The sequence below is a fragment of the Miscanthus floridulus genome, chromosome 3 (genome assembly GCF_019320115.1).
Source record: "Miscanthus floridulus cultivar M001 chromosome 3, ASM1932011v1, whole genome shotgun sequence".
Taxonomy (NCBI): domain Eukaryota; kingdom Viridiplantae; phylum Streptophyta; class Magnoliopsida; order Poales; family Poaceae; genus Miscanthus; species Miscanthus floridulus.
Window position 1 is genome coordinate 95380046 of NC_089582.1, and position 18849 is coordinate 95398894.

An 18849-nucleotide genomic window follows, 5' to 3' on the forward strand; every position below is an offset into this window, starting at 1 on the left:
ACCTAGCTATTCATCACTGCGCCAATTTCACAGGGCCATCGATTTACTGCTCACCGCCAACCCTAACCCTAGATTTGGTGGTTCCCCGCGTGTCACTTCTCTTTTCATCGGATCGCCATTTCGTCAGGTAGCAAGCCAGTCGTCTCAATTTTGTACCTCAATTGCTTGCTCTCATAGGATTTCACATCTATTAGATATATCATATTTATTTGTATATCCATCTATTCTATCGTGCAGCGAGTCGGTGTCGTTGAGGTGTTAGTGGCAGTTGACAGTCAACTCGGAGCCAAGCTCGCGAGTACGGATTGAGGCCAAGCCTCGAAAGTGTCAGTGGTCAGTTGATCTTGTTAGCGACAGTGGTTCTAGTCAGATCAGATGGCTCGCACCAAGAACACTGGTGGTGGTCTAGGAGATGACGATCGGAGACCCCCACCTCACTAGCCTGTAGGACCTAAAGGCAAGGCGACAAAGCAGATTGTATCAAAGAAGCACAAGTACCCTGATGCAGAGACAGCGAGAGCAGCAGCAGTTGCTGAGGCCATAGAGCGCACCGAGAGAGGAGGTGCCCGCAGTGGAGTTGTCATTGCAGATCATCTGGCACCAGACACGCAGGGCAGACTTAAGGAGATTGAGCATCTTCATGGTAGTCCATTTGGGACTATCATGATGGCAGGACGACGTCTTCCCATTATGGATCCTCAGCCTCAGGGGGAGTCACAGCAGCAGCCCCCGCCAGCAGAGCCTCAGCCAGCTTAGGAGACACAGGAGGGACATCAGTCATAGCAGCCTCAGGAAGGTGAAGAGGGTCAGCATGCTGAGAAGACCGAGCAGGCACCCCAGTCACTGCTATGCCGCTCTAGTCGTACCTGGGTTCCAGTGTCACCGAGGCCGCCGACACAGCGGAGGGGATCACATCCACCGCCCAGACCATAGGGTCCACCTCGAGTGACCCACCTTGACTTGAGGGCCACCATGGCCAAGCAGGTTCAGCAGCTGAGATTTGTAGAGTTTGATGTATGGTTTCCTCTAAGGAGGGATGAGAGAGCATCTGAGGGATTCTACACACCGCTCCAGGAAGACTTCTACAATGCATATCTGAACAGTGCGATAGTTTTCAGATCTCAGCGGGTTTGCAGCATTGAGGCTATAGTCACAGCAGCCGGAGAGCCTATTCGCCCCTACCTTGCATATCTGCTGGGGCTAACAGATCTGATTGGCCGAACAGGATTGTATGTACCATCTTGGGTTCGGCAGTTCTATGCTTCGCTCTACATTGACCCACATCATAACTTTATACACTTTACATTCAGAGGCAGAGACTACAGGATAATGAGTCATAGGGCCAGGGAGATACTGAGGTTACAGGAGCAGCCTGTCAGGTTACATGAGGTATGTTATGGACAGCAAGAGCCTCCCAGGCGTCCTCATGGTGGTTTGGTGGCCCCTATAGATCTTGGAGAGAATTCCTTATTTGACACTGGGAAAATGAGTCGTTCCTTTCTTGGCCCTAAAATTTTCTTCGTTCCCTATTTGACACTCACTTCAACTTTCATCCCTAATTTGACACTACCGTCAAATTCATTAGCTAACGGTGTTAACTAGCTGCTAAAAGATGTTTTTACCCCTAGGAAAAAAAACGGCGAAGCAAATTTGAGAGAAAAAAAACCTGCGCCTTTTTTTTGCAGCTGGGCGCATGCATCAGAGGCGGGCGCAGGTTTTTTTTTCCTCTCAAATTTGCTTCGCCGCTTTTTTTTCTAGGGGCAAAAACATCTTTTTAACAGCCAGTTAACACCGTTAGCTAACGGATTTGATGGTAGTGTCAAATTAGGGATGAAAGTTGAAGTGAGTGTCAAATAGGGAACGCAGAAAATTTCAGGGCCAAGAAAGGAACGACTTATTTTCCCAGTGTCAAATAAGGAATTCTCTCTAGATCTTGTGCGCCATTGCTTCAAGGAGCCCTCTGGTGAGGGGTCGAGGAGGAACCCTAGTGACCTTACTCCTACAGGTCATGTACTAGAGGCTATCATAAGGAGGACACTACTTCCCAAAATGGGATACAGAGAGGGCTTGACTCGCCTCCAGCTTTGGCTTCTCAACGCCCTTATGCAATAGACAATGTTTGATGTATGGGATCTTCTTCTGTATGAGATGGAGGACATGATAGCTGAGGGAAGGGTCATAGGCAGCTTCCATATGCACATTGGATCACATTCCTTATGCTCAAGGCTGTGCAAGTTAGGACACCAGAGATGGTTGCTGAGCACAGAGGTGCCACCATAGAGTTTCTAGCTTATAACATGGCATAGAGGATCAGGCATAGCACACCATAGTCACCCACTCAGCCTCGCCGTCGTCTAGATGTACCAGAGTCTGTAGCTCAGCAGGACGAGATTATCAGAGGCATAACCGCTACTGAGGAGGAGCAGCTTGAGGCTCAGGAGAGGAGCGAGTCTAGTGATAGTTCAGATGACGACTACCGGCCTATTCCTCAGATGCCTCCACACAGGCATGATGTAGAGGCTGGCAGTTCCAGCTCAGCTCCACCTGCCCCATAGATGGACCTCGCTTTGATTGCTATTCTTGAGTAGATGCAGCAGGATTAGGCACAACAGGCTCAGGAGACCGCTGCCAACTTTGCATAGTTTCAGGCTCGTCAGGACGAGTTCCAACGCCAGTAGCAGGTCCTCCAGCAGCAGCAGTAGTAGATGCATCAGCAGCAGTTACTCATGCAGCAACAGCTTATGGGATTTTTGCAACATGTAGTAACAGCACTTGGGGCTCCATAGTCACAGTCTTCACCCTAGCTTGCTCAGCCTGCCACCACTACTACGACTCCAGCAGTACAACCTAGTGGGCTTTAGAGTCAGGGACAGCCTCCAGCTCTGTTTGCTTCTCCCACAGTATAGGTGTCCCAGTGGTTATCCTCGCTAGTGGTAGCCTCGCAGTTCACACCATATCATATGGGCTTCTCACTGGATTAGTCACCCTCGCTATTTGTACCTAACACGTCAGTCTCCAGGAGTCTTAGAGCATCTTTCAGCGAGTTGACAGGGATGCCTACACTGCCACATATGCATGCTGTCGGTCCTTCTACAGTAGTTCCCATCACCGTGACTACTCAGAGGCTCCCTTCATCTGTCGCATCTTCAGATCCTACGATAGATATACTAGCAGCATCATAGGCAGCACCTGCCCCAGCTCAGACCCAGACTGCTTTAGCGACGCTTCTAGCCATAGAGGGTCAGTTAGTCTAGAGCTCAGGGTCAGATGATGATGGCGCCCAGTTCCAGCTTGCCCCTCGTACTTCAGCGCCCGGCTCGTTCGCTGTAGCCCCCACCGACCGACCCTTAGGTTTTGGTGTTTGACGCTAAAGGGGGAGAGGGTTCGAGAATGTAGACTCAGGGGGAGCTACTTTTAGGGGGAGTCTAGTTAGCTATTAGTGTATTATATACATTTGGAGCTTTATTTGTGTGATACATTATTACTATTATGCATTCGTGTGTTTACTTTCATGCATATTATTATATCTATGTGATAGTGATATCTACGTGATTGTGATATATGACATGTGTGCTCTCTACTTTGAATTCCTTTATATGTCATATCACTTGTGTTATGCTCATTTGTCTTTGCTTCCACGCTTTACTCCGATGTAAATGAGCTTTATTACTTATACTCATGCTTATTTGATATCCTTTCAGTACATCGTGTTGGCTTGGGTCATATAAGCTTGCCTAACGTTTTTGTTCCTATTGACAAAAGCTTATATGAACCAAGCATGTCAAAAACCTCACTCTTTCACATACTCGAGGTGATATTGTCATCGATCACCAAAAAGGGGGAGACTGAAAGCATCTAGGCCCCTAGTTGGGTTTCGGTGATTAATGACAATACAAGATTACTATGACTAATGTGTGTTTTGTAGAGGCAATTAAGTTAGGTCATGGTAATGGGGATCAATTGGGCAATCGAGGTGGTCATGCCCCTACGATGGAAATCATTTTAGTTTTCAAAGGATGGACGGCAAGGTTAAGGATAACTATTTCTAAGTGTCGATTGGAGTTGGAGTGACACTTAGAGTAGTTTAGGACTTTATTTTTCCTTTGGTCATACTATTAAGGGGGGTATGGACGAGTAGCTTGACCAAGATGAGTCTAGTGAGTTAGATGTGGTGCACACTTGTTAGAACTAGCACTAGGTAGCTCCTACATATGCCTAAAATCCAATGGAGCAAACTTCATTCACATATGATCGAGAGTTGGAAGTGAATGGAGGGTCAAATGCTGACTGGACGCTGGCTCCGGTGCGACCGGACGCTGGCCGTAGGGTCTGGTCAGTTCATTTAACCAAGGAGATTGCATTTGGCACGACCGGACGCTGAGGTCCAGTGTCCGATCGACTCCAGTAAGGTTCTAGAAGAGAATATCTACGACTAGACGTGTCCAATCGATGCTGACCAGACCCTGGGGGTTCAGCGTCCGGTCGAGTACAATAAGGTTTCAGTGAGGGTTTAATGCGACCGGACGCGTCCGGTCAATGGTGATCGGATCCTGCCAGCGTCCGATCAACACTTAAACACTGGTGTGCGGGTTGAACTGACCGGAGCGTCCGGTCACCCCACAGTGGCTCATAACAGTTCATTTTTTAGGCTGCCTTATAAATAGAAGCTCCACTTATGTGGAGTGACTTTTGCTCATTCCAACAGTGGAGAAACACGTTTGTGAGTGCCAAGAAGAGCAAGGTCCTAGTGAGGTGATTGAGATTTGAGAATCCAAGAGAGTAGCCTCATTAGTGAATCAAGAGTAGCAAAATGTGCATCCACTGTTCTCATTAGGCTTCGCGTGGTCAAGTGAGAGTTTGTGCTTGTTACTCTTGGTGATCGCCATCACCTAGATAGCTTGGTGGTGATTGGGAGCTTGGTGATCACCCGACGGAGCTTGTGGGTGACCCAACTCAAGTTGTGAACGGTTTTGGGTGATTCACCGCAACGGAGTGTCGAAGAATCAACCCATAGAGAGCACTTGATCCTTGCGCGGATCAAGGGGGAGCTACACCCTTGCGCGAGTGCTCCAACGAGGACTAGTGGGGAGTGGCGACTCTCCGATACCTCGGCAAAACATCGCCGCATTCCTCTCTCTCCATTTACTTTGAGCATTTACTTTGAGCAATTCAATACTTGTTTTTATATTCATAGAATTGCCATGCTAGAGTAAGTTTGGAGCATAGGTTGCAAGTCCTTCGTATGTTAGATTGATAGAAACACTTTTCTAGGCACACGGGGTTAATTGGGCTAACCGTAGAATTTAATTATTGCAAGAAAATTTAGAATTAGCCCAATTCACCCCCCCCTTCTTGGGCATCTTGATCCTTTCACACTAGGAAGCCTTTCAAAGGTCCGTCTAACAAGTTAGGGCCATTAGATTCACTCAGCAAACAGATGTAGAGCCCCCCTTCCCGATGGCACAATGACGCGCAACCTATACATAAGGGGACAGATGCCACACTATACCTGATTCGGCAAGCCATTCTTACGCCAATAAAGGTAACCACTAACAAGATAGAAAAGGTCCTCATACTGAGCTAAAACTAGAGCCATCTAGTCCTCACAGCTGTACTATAAGTCCTGAATGATCACTTACAGATAAGTCCTTAGGGAGAGGAATCTAGAGCACCATAAAAATAGCCCAATGCTCTAGCCCCCTTGTTCCATATTGCTAAAAAGGCATCTATTAATGTTTATTGCATATTCCATTAGTCAAGTTACAAGATCATGGCTTTAGTTGAGCACTAGCATCATACTACCCAATGCAATAACCCAAAGGTGTCAAGGAATCCAGGACATCAATTAGCTAGAAAAATTACTACGGTTGCCAAGGTAGACACATGCAGCATGAATTAAATTATTAAAGTGAATAGGACAACAAGGAAGATCCCATGCTATACTTGCCTTAAAACACCGATCCTTCGGTAAACTTTAACCTTTAACGTTCTTCTTCTTCTTGATCACCACGTATATCTCACCGGCTGGACGTAATCGTAGAACACCACACAATCACCCATACACATACATGCATAGCATACAATTACATCTACATTAGAACAATACACCAATCATAAAAAAATAAGTAAAAGAGTTTGCAATACAATTCTATGCATCGCTATGAACACATAGTCGCGAGAGGCACCCTAACCAGAGCTATGGTTTGAAAGAAACGACTACCGAAAGATCTACTCATAAGAGAAAATATAAAACTATAAGCTTCCTAAGTTTTAACCATATAAAAGCTTATATAAATTGAACTAAGTCAAATCTAGATTTGAATTACTAAACTAAAATAAAACAAATCATATTTTATTTATAAAATCCAGTTGCATAATTATTATTCAAATTAAAGTTTATACCATGAAATTATAGAAATAGAGACATGATAAACATTGTTACCAACGCGTAGATCTCGTTGTAATAAATCTAGCACAACTTGAACAGGTCAAATCGGAGCTAAAACGTAGAAGATATGAATTAAACAAGATTTCCTTTAATAAAATAATGGATTAAATCTAACCTCGAATTTTAAAAGTTGAAAACATGTCTAATAGTAGTATGAACATGTAGACAACGTAAATACAAACCTAACGCAAGTTGAACGGGTCAAATCGGAGTTAAAACAGAGAAAATATGGCCTATTGAAGATAGTGGTAATTTTGTAAATAGATGGAACTTGATTTTCGAGTTTCAAATAAATAAAAATCGGATTTTAAACCGGCCGAGGACTGCGGGCATTATTTAAAGAAAAGGCAGGGACTCTTTCGAAAGAAACTAGGGACGACGGGTTGAGATCCAAATAATTATAAGGGCCTTCTTGCAAAAATGACAGGCGAAGGGGTACAGGCTAATCTGAGCCGTTGCATCCAAGATGGATGGCTGAGATTAGAAGGGACAGAGGGAGAGGGAGAAATGGCCGCTAGAACAGTGACGAGGCGGGTCGGACTCATCGGTGAAACTTCGGCGATGCGAAGTGAGAGACAAAGAGCGAGAAGGAAGGCACGGACGGTACCTATGGGTTCCTTACCTTTGTGCCACGCTCGAGGAGCAGTCCGAGACGATGACGGGGCGGCGAAGCAGCGAGGCAAATGGCGGCGGTGACGAACTAGGGCTTGCGGCGGCTTGCTCTCGGGCAGTGGCTTGCTCTCGGGTTCTGGGATGGGGCGGCGCGGTACCTTCGGCTTGCTATTTAAGGGAGCGGGTAAGCGTGCGACGCACGCTAGACAGCGATGGGGCGGGCGCGGATTCCATGCCGGTGACATAGTCCGGGTCGTGGAACAGCCTGAGGTAGATGATGGCGTTGACAGGTGGGGCCAAGCTGTCAGCATAAGAGGGAGCGGAAGAGAAGCTTGCGCGGCGGCTTTTGCTGCTGCGGCTGCGGGCTGGGCCACGACTTGGACCGCTCGGGCTAGAAGCCAAAGAGGGGGAAGCGCATGGGCCGGCTCGGGAAGCGGGGACCGGTGGGCTGGGCCATGGAAAAAGTAAAAGGCCAGCGGGCCAAAAACCAAGAAAGAGGAGAGAAAGAAAAAGAAATTCCTTTTTAATTTTTTTCAAACACATTTTCACACCAAATTCAATTCAAATTTAAATCCTTTTGAAATTTTGATCAAACCCAAGCATCACAAAATAAATATGCATCAACATGAAGGCACAAACATGTTGCTACCTTATGATAAATTTTAAATTCATGAAATATTTTATTTTCCTATGTTTTCATGAGCGCATAAATTCCAAATCAAATAATTTTAGCTCTATTTCCAAAAATTCAAATTTTAGGGTGTTACAATTCTACCCCCCTTAAGATGAATCTCGTCCCCGAGATTCGAAAGACGTCGACTAGGGGACAAGGATACTCCATCTTTGGATTCTTCTTTAATTCCTCATGTAACTCCATGTTCTTGATAAGGATCCCACTTTACTTTGCATACCTGTTGACCTTACTCTAAGTGACTTGCCAAACTGATTCTAAGATTCTGACAGATACTCCAAACAATACTCAGGTAACTCCAATCACTAGGCCACCTTTTCCTATAATACCAATTCTCCTTCTTAAAATATTCACCTTCCAACAGAACCTTACAAATCTCTTGGTCAGAAGGAGATTCTACTACCAATCTTCAAAACATTAATGATTCCGGTCAAGTTGCTCAAACTTAGAATACAATTCTTAGTCCTTGGTGTCACCCAAACCTTCTTAGCATAATTCTCCGTTGCTATGGTCATCGGCCATGACTTTGCTCCTCGAAGTGATAGCACTTTTCCAAGTCATAATCAATTTCATTCCAACGATGATGTCATATGCTCAAAACCAACTTTGTGAAGATGTTCCTTAGATTCTTATGATCCTCCTATATGTCACTTTTACTTCCAAAAAGACAATAATTCTATGCTTCACAATGGATAACTCCAGATAACATGTTAGGTAGTTCAACTCACACTTAGTCGACTTAATGAACAAGCCACTACTTTTCTTCTTGTATAAGGACAACTCCCACACCTTGATAGGGTGCATCATTGTAGATATAATGCTCTTGTCCTGATCTAACAAAGCTAATACATAGGTTTTACTTCAACCTCTTCTTGGATTCCTTCAAACACTTAGCTGAGGTCTCTGGATCCAAACTAACTTAAAAGCTTCTCCGATAACTCTACCAATAATTGATGATCTTGGATAAACCTTCCTTAAACCTCTAACCAAACCTCATTATTAAAAACTCTGAGTTTCTCTCACATCTTTGAGTGGATTCCAATTAACTCTCTTCAATCCAAACCTTCTTGTCATGCTTAGTATTTCATTGGGATTTCCTGAAACTCTGTAGAACCAACTATAGTTATTAAATATCTCATTCTTATGTCATCAACGCCTACTTGTCCTAGGTATGTTGAAGATTAGACTCCTAGCTGAGCATAACTCGAATTTTGGAGCCATATTGACGAATGCATTCACTCCACGTAGATGATCCAATAACTTATCAACCGAGCAAAGGATACTTACTCTGGATAATAAAGCCCTTAAGTTGTGTACATCCTCTGAGTATACACCTTCTAATAGGTCATTCTCATATTCCTCAGGTGCGGGTTGATTACCCTCATACTCAATTCTTTCTCCTGACGATGTTGTTAGAAGCACCGAACGTTGGGCATACTTAATCACTCCTTTACAAGCAGATAACCATCCCTTTCTAAGGATAACATCAATGTCTATTAACTCCAAAACAATAAGGTTTGCCTCAAAGTTTACCCCCTATATATCAACACTTACTTTTGGACATATGCTGTTTGCCTTCATTTCTCCTTGAATTCCTGCCAAGTGATAGCAGGAGCATTTTTGGGACGCCCATATTGGTAAGACTCCCACCAGTCTTGTGCTGCGCCCTGGAGTTGGTCGGACACAAAAAACATTTTCTCATGGTCATCACACTGAGCTATGTCCAATTATCGCTCCATAGCTCTAAGCCAGTCATCAGCTTCTAGTGGTTCGCTTGTATGAGAGAGTGTCGGTGGGTATCCCTTCATAAATTCACCACGCTTGTCAATAGGTGGTGCTTGATATGGATTGTTCAACACACTCTAAGCAATAGTCTGTAATAACTGAGTCTGCATCATCAAAGCTTGCTCTATAGATGGAGGATTAGGTGGTGGTGGATTAGAATTGGTAGGACTTCTTCGATCATCATGCGAAGCACTTGTCCTGGTAGCAACCATCACAGAGATAATCGATGCTTCCAAATGAATAACTAGAACGTATGAAACTTCATCTTGCAAATTCTTCAACTTGGCTACCCCTTAAGAAAAGATAAAGTAGGGAACACCAAAGTATAGCTTGCACCTCCTTCTAGATGAGCTAACTAGTATCAAGATGTTCTGTCATCCCATTGATACTCTTGTGTATGGGCAAGAACAAGAAATCTAAAATTTCTCATGGGATGAAAAATAGCAGCACAGTAAAAACAGCTGTAACTCACATTCCATTAATCCAATGAAGTTGTAACTTATACCGTTGGAAAGCTTATCAAATTCTCCACAACTTCCTTATAGAACACTTTCCCAAATTCTGCAGTTTAGGTAGTCGAAAATAGTGCACTACAGAAACTGCTCTAAATTTTAGACAGAGTGGTTGCATCATCTTGTGATTTTCATAACTCCACAACGAAAATAGCTATCAGAGTGATTCTTATGGTTAGAGAAAGATATCGAAGTCTACTATTGTCCAGAATTTTCTCATGATTTCTGATCGTCCAAAACTAGAGATATAAGCCAAAAAGGACATGCTGCTCTGAAAGACAGGATAGGAAAACCAGAAAAAACCAAAACCCGACTATTTATTTCATTAATCCTTATACCTTAGGCCTATAAGCTAAATGAAATTGTGGGAACACCCAACAAGATCATTGCAATCATTACAAAGATGCAAAACAATCATAAGTATAATAACAGTTCAACAAAGCAATAAAGGTGCACAACCCAATCATTGACTCAACTTGCGATAATATCATTTTTATTACATAAAGGGGCACAAACTCCTATTCCTTAAATAAGGTGTGGCTGCGAAGGCATCTAGGGTAGCATCCCTTGCATGACTTCTTCATTCGTCACTCTCACCAAATGCTTCTTTCGGGTTGGGTATCACTGACACTTGCTGGTGGCAGTCCGATAGTGATCTGACTCTGGCTACTTCCATAGTGTAATTGTTGATTCTTCCGTGGGAAAAATATAACATAATATCCTTCCTGCTGGCAATGATAACACTTTCTCTTAGCTAGATCTTTTGTCATGTCATACTCCACAAAATTGTTGCTTAGAGTATTGTCAGCTTGCGCACTCTGAAGGTTCATCTTTGTTTGACTGGACCGCTTTCTACCTCGCTTGATCTTTCGGGGTTGAAACTCCTTATACGTGATCGTCCACCCTGAAGGGGTGAATTAGGCAACTAAAAAACCTTAACTCCGAAACTATGGCCTCTTTTTCTAACCCTAGTAAAACCTATCCAAAAGAAAAACTATCTAAATGTGCAACTACAGTTTTGCTAGTGTGTTGCTATCTCTACCGCAAATGGAGTAATACAATCAATATAAATGCGGAAGCTAAAGAGCAAGGTAGAGATATGCAAACTACCGTCGACGACTCTGGTATTTTTACCGAGGTATCGAGAAGCGCGCAAGCTTCCCCCTAGTCCTCGTTGGAGCCCCTCGCAAGGAATTCCTCGTAAGGGCCAGGCTTCCGGTCGGGTAACTCCGTGGATAGCCTCGGCCCTTCCCCACGTGCAAGTAGGTCTCCGACGTGCCTTCCGGCAAGTCTCTTCTGGATGCTCCCCGCCGTCTTCACTATCAAGCTTCCGGCCGAAACGCCGCGGGCCTTATTCCCTCCGGTACAAGACGACAACCACACCACAAACGCGGTTGGTGTGATCTCGCAAGACTACAAGCCCCTCCGATGTACAACAATGGTGCGCGCAAGCACCGAGTGGTAAGAGGTATACAAACCTCACTAAACACTAGGCCTAAACCTAGAGCAAGCGCATAAGCGGTGGTCTAATCAACCTAAGCACTTCGTAAAGCACCTACGCTAATCACCTAATAAAACACTAAGCACTATGCAAGTGGAGATCACTAAAATGGTGTATCAACACCCTTGGTATGTTTCCTCAGCTCCACACATCTCATTTGGCCGGATGGAGGTTGTATTTATAAGCCCCACTGAGAAAGTAGCCGTTGGGGACGAAATCCCGCTTTTCTGCTACTGACCGGACGCTGATCACGTCCTGATCGGACGCGTCCGGTCGTCCCGACCGTTGGAGCCGCGATCCACTGATCGAATGCTGCCAGCATCTGGTCACATGCCACTGGACGCGTCCGGTTGCATTTTCGCCGCTCTGGAACCTCTCTGTACTCGACTGGACTCTGCTGTCCTGCGTTCGGTCGATCTGCCACCAGTGTTCGGTCCAACGTCCAGTCACGCCTGTTGCCGAGCCTCTTCATCGGAGCGTCCGGTCACTTTCCTCCAGTGTCCGATCACCTCTATAAGCTCGTTTCTTCACGATCTTGTGTACGGCTTGGTTCCTATCTTTATGCTTGGACTTTGCTTGATATCTTGGGTCTTCTCTTGTGCTTCTAAGGTCTTGCTTGAGGTATTGATCATCAGATCATCACATCGCCTTTGTTCAAGTCACGTCTTGTATCCTATTGAACTACAAAGCAATCACTTGCAAATTCATTAGTCCAATTTGGTTGTGTTGGTTATCAAACACCAAAATCCAAAGTAAATGAGCCAAGGGTCCATTTTTCTTACAATCTCCCCCTTTTTGGTGATTGATGATAACACGACCAAAGCAAGCAAATAATAAAAATTTGGAATTTAAAAACTGTCTACTTGCTAGGATGCAATGCAAGGGGCAAGGTTATATGATGATAAAAGATACTACTTGTAAGAATAGAGGATACCACCTGAACACTTATCTTGCCCTTGCAAAATGCCCCCATGTGGCATTATGGATTTAAGCCTTGCTTCCTACAAATTCTTCTCATTACATAGACTAATCCATAATCCACTATCCTCCCTTTCTCGGACCATTACAACAAATTAATGCTTGCTTTTGGTCCTCTAAATTCTTCCCATTTGGAATCAAACACCAAAAGAAAGACATTAGTAGCACAAGGGAGGGTCAAACTTTGTGATCCTTTGTGTGTAGAGTGAAATAGATCATAAAATTTGACTCTCACATTATAAAGACTAAGCTCCCCCTAAATATATGCATACATATGATAGAAGGCAAAGCATACGCATAATTGGCAAAGTATTGCACAAAGAAATTTAATCTATATAATGCACGGAGAAAACATATAAATATCAAAATGAAATCAACATGATGATATTGGTTTAGAAATACCACATGTAGAAATCAATTTAATTTCTACCACTTGCAATCGGTGGTGGATATTTGAAGTATGATGCTTAACTCCGGGGACTCCATTTTCCTTGCAATGAGACTACTACACACATGATAAGCTTAAAAAAGGTGTTAGTCTCAAAGCATCCAACTTGTAGAGTAACCTCCCCCTAAATTTGTGCACACAAGTATGGATTACTTGTAGGAAACATGCACATTGATTTTAGAATAAAAAAATACCACTTGAAAGATGACATCACATGAATGTGAGTCATTTTCAAAGGCGATATTCGGGAGAAATTATCTACAATTTGAACTTTTGCACATATTAGATGAACAATTGAAGGAAAAGCTATGTGCCGTGCTTCAAAACAATTTTAAACCATGTAGGATTGCTCCAAGTAATAAGAATGAAACCAAGCAAGCCTACCATATGAAATACCTAGTGTATGCATGACAAAAAATATAAGAATGTAAATGCAAGCCTAGGCATGAAGAGTAATTAGATGCTAAAAGATATCAATTGTAGAAAAATTTAGATCTAATACCAATTGAAGTAAATTGAATCTAGTTACCTAACATGGGAAGGGGAATTTGGGTCCATGGTATTCACTAACCCACTTGGCAATGATTTTGATCATCATGATGTACCCCATGAAATACACCCATACTTTGCCAAGTCTCCAAACTTCCCAAAGTCCATTGGACTTCTCACTTTTCTTTCGGGATCCAAACCTTTTTGGTGCTCTTCATGTTGAAAATGATCTCCTTTGACACCCAAAAGCGTTTGACCCCATTGTTGGCTTGCTTGTTCACCTTGATGGCCACCACGTTGTAATTTTTTTTGTTCTTCAAGAGATAAAGTGTGGAGGCCTTCTTGTCCACCTTGTTGGTGTAGGTGTTGGAGAGCTTGCTTGCTTGTTTCTTCTCTTTCTTCTTTGCTCCTCCCTCATTCTTCACCTTGCACTCATAGAACTTGTGACCTTCCTTGTGGCACACGTAGCAAACCATGGTTTGTCCTTCATCGAGCTTCTTCACTCCCTTGACGGTGTTATCTTGATAAAGTTGGGCTTGCTTCGTCTTGCCTTTCACTTGAGTCAAGTCTTTAGTGAGGCGAGCTACTTCTTGCTTGAGTTGCTCATTCTCCTTTCCAACCTCTTGTGTGTGTGTATCTACAACAACTTTCTCAACACAAACTTGGTTGCACAAAGATGAGTCTAAATATAAATCATTACAAGAAGTAGAGGCATTATTTTTAGGCATGTTAAAGATATAACTTTTCTTTTTAGATGTCTTGGTGGGAGTTGTATTAACAGCTTTAAGATTAGCAACTTTATTTGTTAGCTCATCATAATGTTTGCACATAGTTTCTATTTTTACAAGCAAACTTTTATAACCATCTTGTGAGCTAGCTAACTTTTCTTTTAATTTTTTATTTTTCTTTACAAGTTACTCATCATTGATTGTGCATGCATTTGTTGTTGCACTAGCCTTAAGTTGCTCAATTTTAGTAGATAGTTCAACATTGAGATTAGCAAAATTCTTATATTGTTCAAGCAAAGTTTTATAAGCTTCTTGTGAACTATCTAGCTTTTCTTTTAAATTTGTGAGCTTCTTTTGTTGACCAGTGCAAATTTTAGCATAATTAAGATTTTGTTGCATAATTTCATCATAAGAAGGCATATCATCATCACTATCACTCTCATTAGAGGATGAGCTTTCGTTACCTCGTGCCATAAGGCACACGAGAGGAGCTTCATGATGAGTGCTTGCAACCTCGCCTCTTGTGATGGTGTTCTTCTTCATTTGAAGAATCATCCCATGATCTTATTGATGTGAAGGCTTGGTTCTTGCACGCCTTCTTCTTTATCTTGGGTGTGGGCTTGTTTGGACAAACTTCCACAAAGTGCCCCAACTCACCGCATCCATAGCATCCTCTCTTTCTTTGCTTATTTCTTTGATTGGTAAAAATGAGATCTTAAATTTGAATGGGCACACCCTTGACATTGAGCCTTTGGATCATCTTCTCCACCTTATTGATTAATTTGATTGATTCTTCATCAAGGTCAGAGGTGAAGGAGGAAGATTGATCATCATCACTTGAATCTTCATCATCATCATCATCGTCCTTATCTTCTTCTTCATCTTCACTTGAGGAGCTTGAGCTTGAGCTTGTCTCAACTTGCTTGTCCTTCATCTTCTTTTTCTCGCTACATGCGAGAGCTTTGCCTTTACTTGATGAAGAAGTTTCTTCTTGACCCATCTTACGTGATATTTTAAATGCCACTATCTTACCAATGACTACGCCCGGGGTCATGGTGCTCAAGTCCTCTATATTGTGAAGGATGGTGATGATGCTTTCATATTTTTTTTGTGGTAGCACAGAGATAATATTCCTCACGATGTCTGCATCATCTAGCTTTATTAATCCTATTGAATGGAGCTCATTGATAATTAGATTCAAACGAGAATATATATCACGAACAAGCTCATCATCATTCATTGTAAAGGAATCATAATTTTGTTTAGCTAGACAATGTTTTTGCTCACGGACATTACTTGTGCCGTCATGGAGCTCTTGGAGTTTTAACCAAATTTCATGTGCCGTATTTAAAGTGAACACTTGGTTAAACGCATCTATGCTAAAAGATTCAAACAAGCAATTTTTAGCTCTAGCATTGAAATGTATTTCTTTTTCATCACTCTTTGTGGGGTTTTCGAGATTCTTGATGGATTTTATCCCGTCATGAGTGACTCTCCATACACCCAAATCAACCGCCTCAAGGTGGCAAGCCATTCTAGCCTTATAGTAAGGGAAGTTAGTGCCGTCAAAGTGCGAAGATCTAGAGGTATCCATCCCAACCACTCTAAATAGCGTCGGCTCAACGACGGTTAAGCCAAAGATCCAAATTGAGCCAACCGACTCTGATACCAATTGAAGGGGACCGTGACGCCTAAGAGAGGGGGGAAGTGAATCAGGCAACTAAAAAACCTTAACTCCGAAACTATGGTCTCTTTTTCTAACCCTAGTAAAACCTATGCAAAAGATAAACTATCTAAATGTGCAACTACGGTTTTGCTAGTGTATTACTATCTCTACCGCAAAAGGAGTAATACAATCAATGTAAATATAGAAGCTAAAGAGCAAGGTAGAGATATGCAAACTCCCATCGACGACTCCGATATTTTTACCGAGGTATCGAGAAGCGCGCAAGCTTCCCCCTAGTCCTTGTTGGAGCCCCTCGCAAGGAATCCCTCGCAAGGACCAAGCTCCCGGTCGGGTAACTCCGTGGATAGCCTCGGGCCTTCCCCACGCGCAAGTGGGTCTTCGACGTGCCTTCCGACAAGCCTCTCCCGGATGTTCCCCGCCGTCTTCACTATCAAGCTTCCGGCCGAAACACCACGGGCCTTGTTCCCTCCAATACAAGGAGGCGGCCACACCACAAACGCGGTTGGTGTGATCTCGTAAGACTACAAGCCCCTCCGATGTACAATAATGGTGCACGCAAGCATTGAGTGGTAAGAGGTATACAAAACTCACTAAACACTAGGCCTAAACCTAGAGCAAGCGCATAAGCGGTGATCTAATCAACCTAAGCACTTCGCAAAGCACCTACACTAATCACCTAATAAAACACTAATCACTATGCAAGTAGAGATCACTAAAATGGTGTATCAACACCCTTAGTATGTTTCCTCAGCACCACACATCTCATTTGGCCGGTTGGGGGTTGTATTTATAAGCCCCACTAAGAAAGTAGCCGTTGGAGACGAAATCTTGTTTTTCTGCTACTGATCGGACACTGATCACGTCCTGACCGGACACGTCCGGTCGTCCCAACCGTTGGAGCCGCGATCCACTGATCGGACGCTGCCAGCGTCCGGTCACATGCCACCGGACGCGTTTGGTCGCATTTTCGCCGCTCTAGAACCTCTCTGTACTCGATCGAACTCTATTGTCCTGTGTTCGGTTGATCTGCCGCTAGCATCCGATCCAGCGTTCGGTCACGCCTGTTGCCGAGCCTCTTGATCGGAGTGTCCGGTCACCTCTGTGAGCTCGTTTCTTTGTGATCTTGCGTACGGCTTGGTTCCTATCTTCATGCTTGGACTTTGCTTGATATCTTAGGTCTTCTCTTGTGCTTCTAAGGTCTTGCTTGAGGTGTTGATCATCGGATCATCACATCACCTTTGTCCAAGTCACGTCTTGTATCCTATTAAACTACAAAGCAATCACTTGCAAATTCATTAGTCCAATTTGGCTGTGTTGGTCATCAAACACCAAAATCCAAAGTAAATGGGCCAAGATTCCATTTTTGTTATACAACCATCTATGCATACCTCCTGTGGAAAGAGTGGAGTAATCTTAGCTTGAGAAACTTTTGACTCTTTAGAGTCTGAGTTTATCTAACCAGGTATTGGAGCTGGATGTAACAATGTAGTAGAACTCGAATGTTGATTGCTTCCCATTTCTGGCTCTGGTGAGACCGCCTAACTCTTCTTCTCCACATTAGCTTCACAACTCGGGTTCACCTTGACTTCTCGTTTAGTTGACTTGTTTCAAAGACAAGGAAAACCATAATGTTTACAGCACTGACATGGATCCTGACTTCCAAGTGTCTTACTATGAACACCTTCATTGGCTTCATCTTCTTCCATGCTTCTGCCACTTGTCTCTTCACCGGTCCCTTTGGTATGTTGGTTTGACTCTATGGCAAGCACTGTTGAAAACTCCCATGTTGAGTCATTCGTTCCAATACTTGTTGTTGCATAGCTACAAGCTTCTCCTTGTCGAATGCAGTCAAGGACAACGTACCTTGGTCCTCCTAATCTCTAATGTTGGTGGTCTCCTCATTACGACCCATCTATTTAGACGAAGAGAGAGGATTTAGAATAGAGACAATGTTTTCATAACAGAACAGAGGCCAAAGTGAGCATAACTTTTAGCAAATAACAAGTTTGGAGAGAAAGTAAGAACTAAGCAAAGATGAAAGCATGCTAAAACGTCCAGTTATAACTAGGCTTGCATCCTACAGTCAGCATTGCTCTGATACCACTTTGTAGCACCTGATTTTAAAAACAAAACCAGATACACACCATAAGTGAGCCCAGAAAGTCAAATCTTACATATAGCTATAAATAAGGGTAATATCGAAAGACAAATGCTTAATATATAACATACTTAGTATAAAGGATATAACTTTAGGCATCAAACAGCAGAAAGATAACTCCAATCTTCGGGTGAAGACTCCAATTCCATAGGGACAACTGACTGGTTGATCACAAGCCTAATTCCTCCAAACTCTAGCAATCTGGTACCCATCCGGGATTTTTCCAAAGATTTTAAAAGTAAAGTAAGTGTAAGTACATGTCGTACTCAACAAATATAACATGGAGTTCATGAGGCTCAAAAGGTTAACACTGGTTTAACTGCAATTAGCTTTTAATGAGTCATCTTTTAGCAATTGGGTAGCAACAAGTTTATTCATAAGCCCATATAAACACATGATTAGGTAAACATGAATAATGAATAGCATAAACAGTAATCGTTGGTAAGCATCTTCATCATCAATATTATCTGTGTTTATCATCTATTCCATAAATGTTCCAAGGCCGCTCATGACTGTGAGCACGGCTGATATACTAGTTTTACACTCTACAGAGGTTGTACACTTTCACTGTGAGTCGTGATTTATCCTTTTGCCCGAGGTGATCAGCCTCTTGACCCACTACCAAGGAAGATCGCCAGGATTCACTATGAAACCTTTCAAAGGTTCGTCTAACAAGTTACGACCATTAGATTCACTCAACAAATAGATGTAGAGCCCCCCCTTCCCGATGACATAATGACGCGCAGCCTATACATAAGGGGACAGAGGCCGCACTATACCTGATTCGACAAGCCATTCTTACGCCAATAAAG

The 18849-nt window shown here is 43.2% G+C and overlaps 1 long non-coding RNA gene across 1 annotated transcript; it reads right to left on the minus strand.

Annotated features, from left to right (window-relative positions):
• Positions 1-16827: 16827 nt before the first annotated feature.
• LOC136546184 (uncharacterized) lies at positions 16828-18228 on the minus strand. The gene is made up of 3 exons (XR_010781294.1): positions 18109-18228; positions 17743-17993; positions 16828-17647 (listed from the first exon to the last, which is right to left on the minus strand). It is a non-coding gene; the product is annotated as an uncharacterized lncRNA (long non-coding RNA).
• Between the last annotated feature and the right edge of the window lie 621 nt (positions 18229-18849).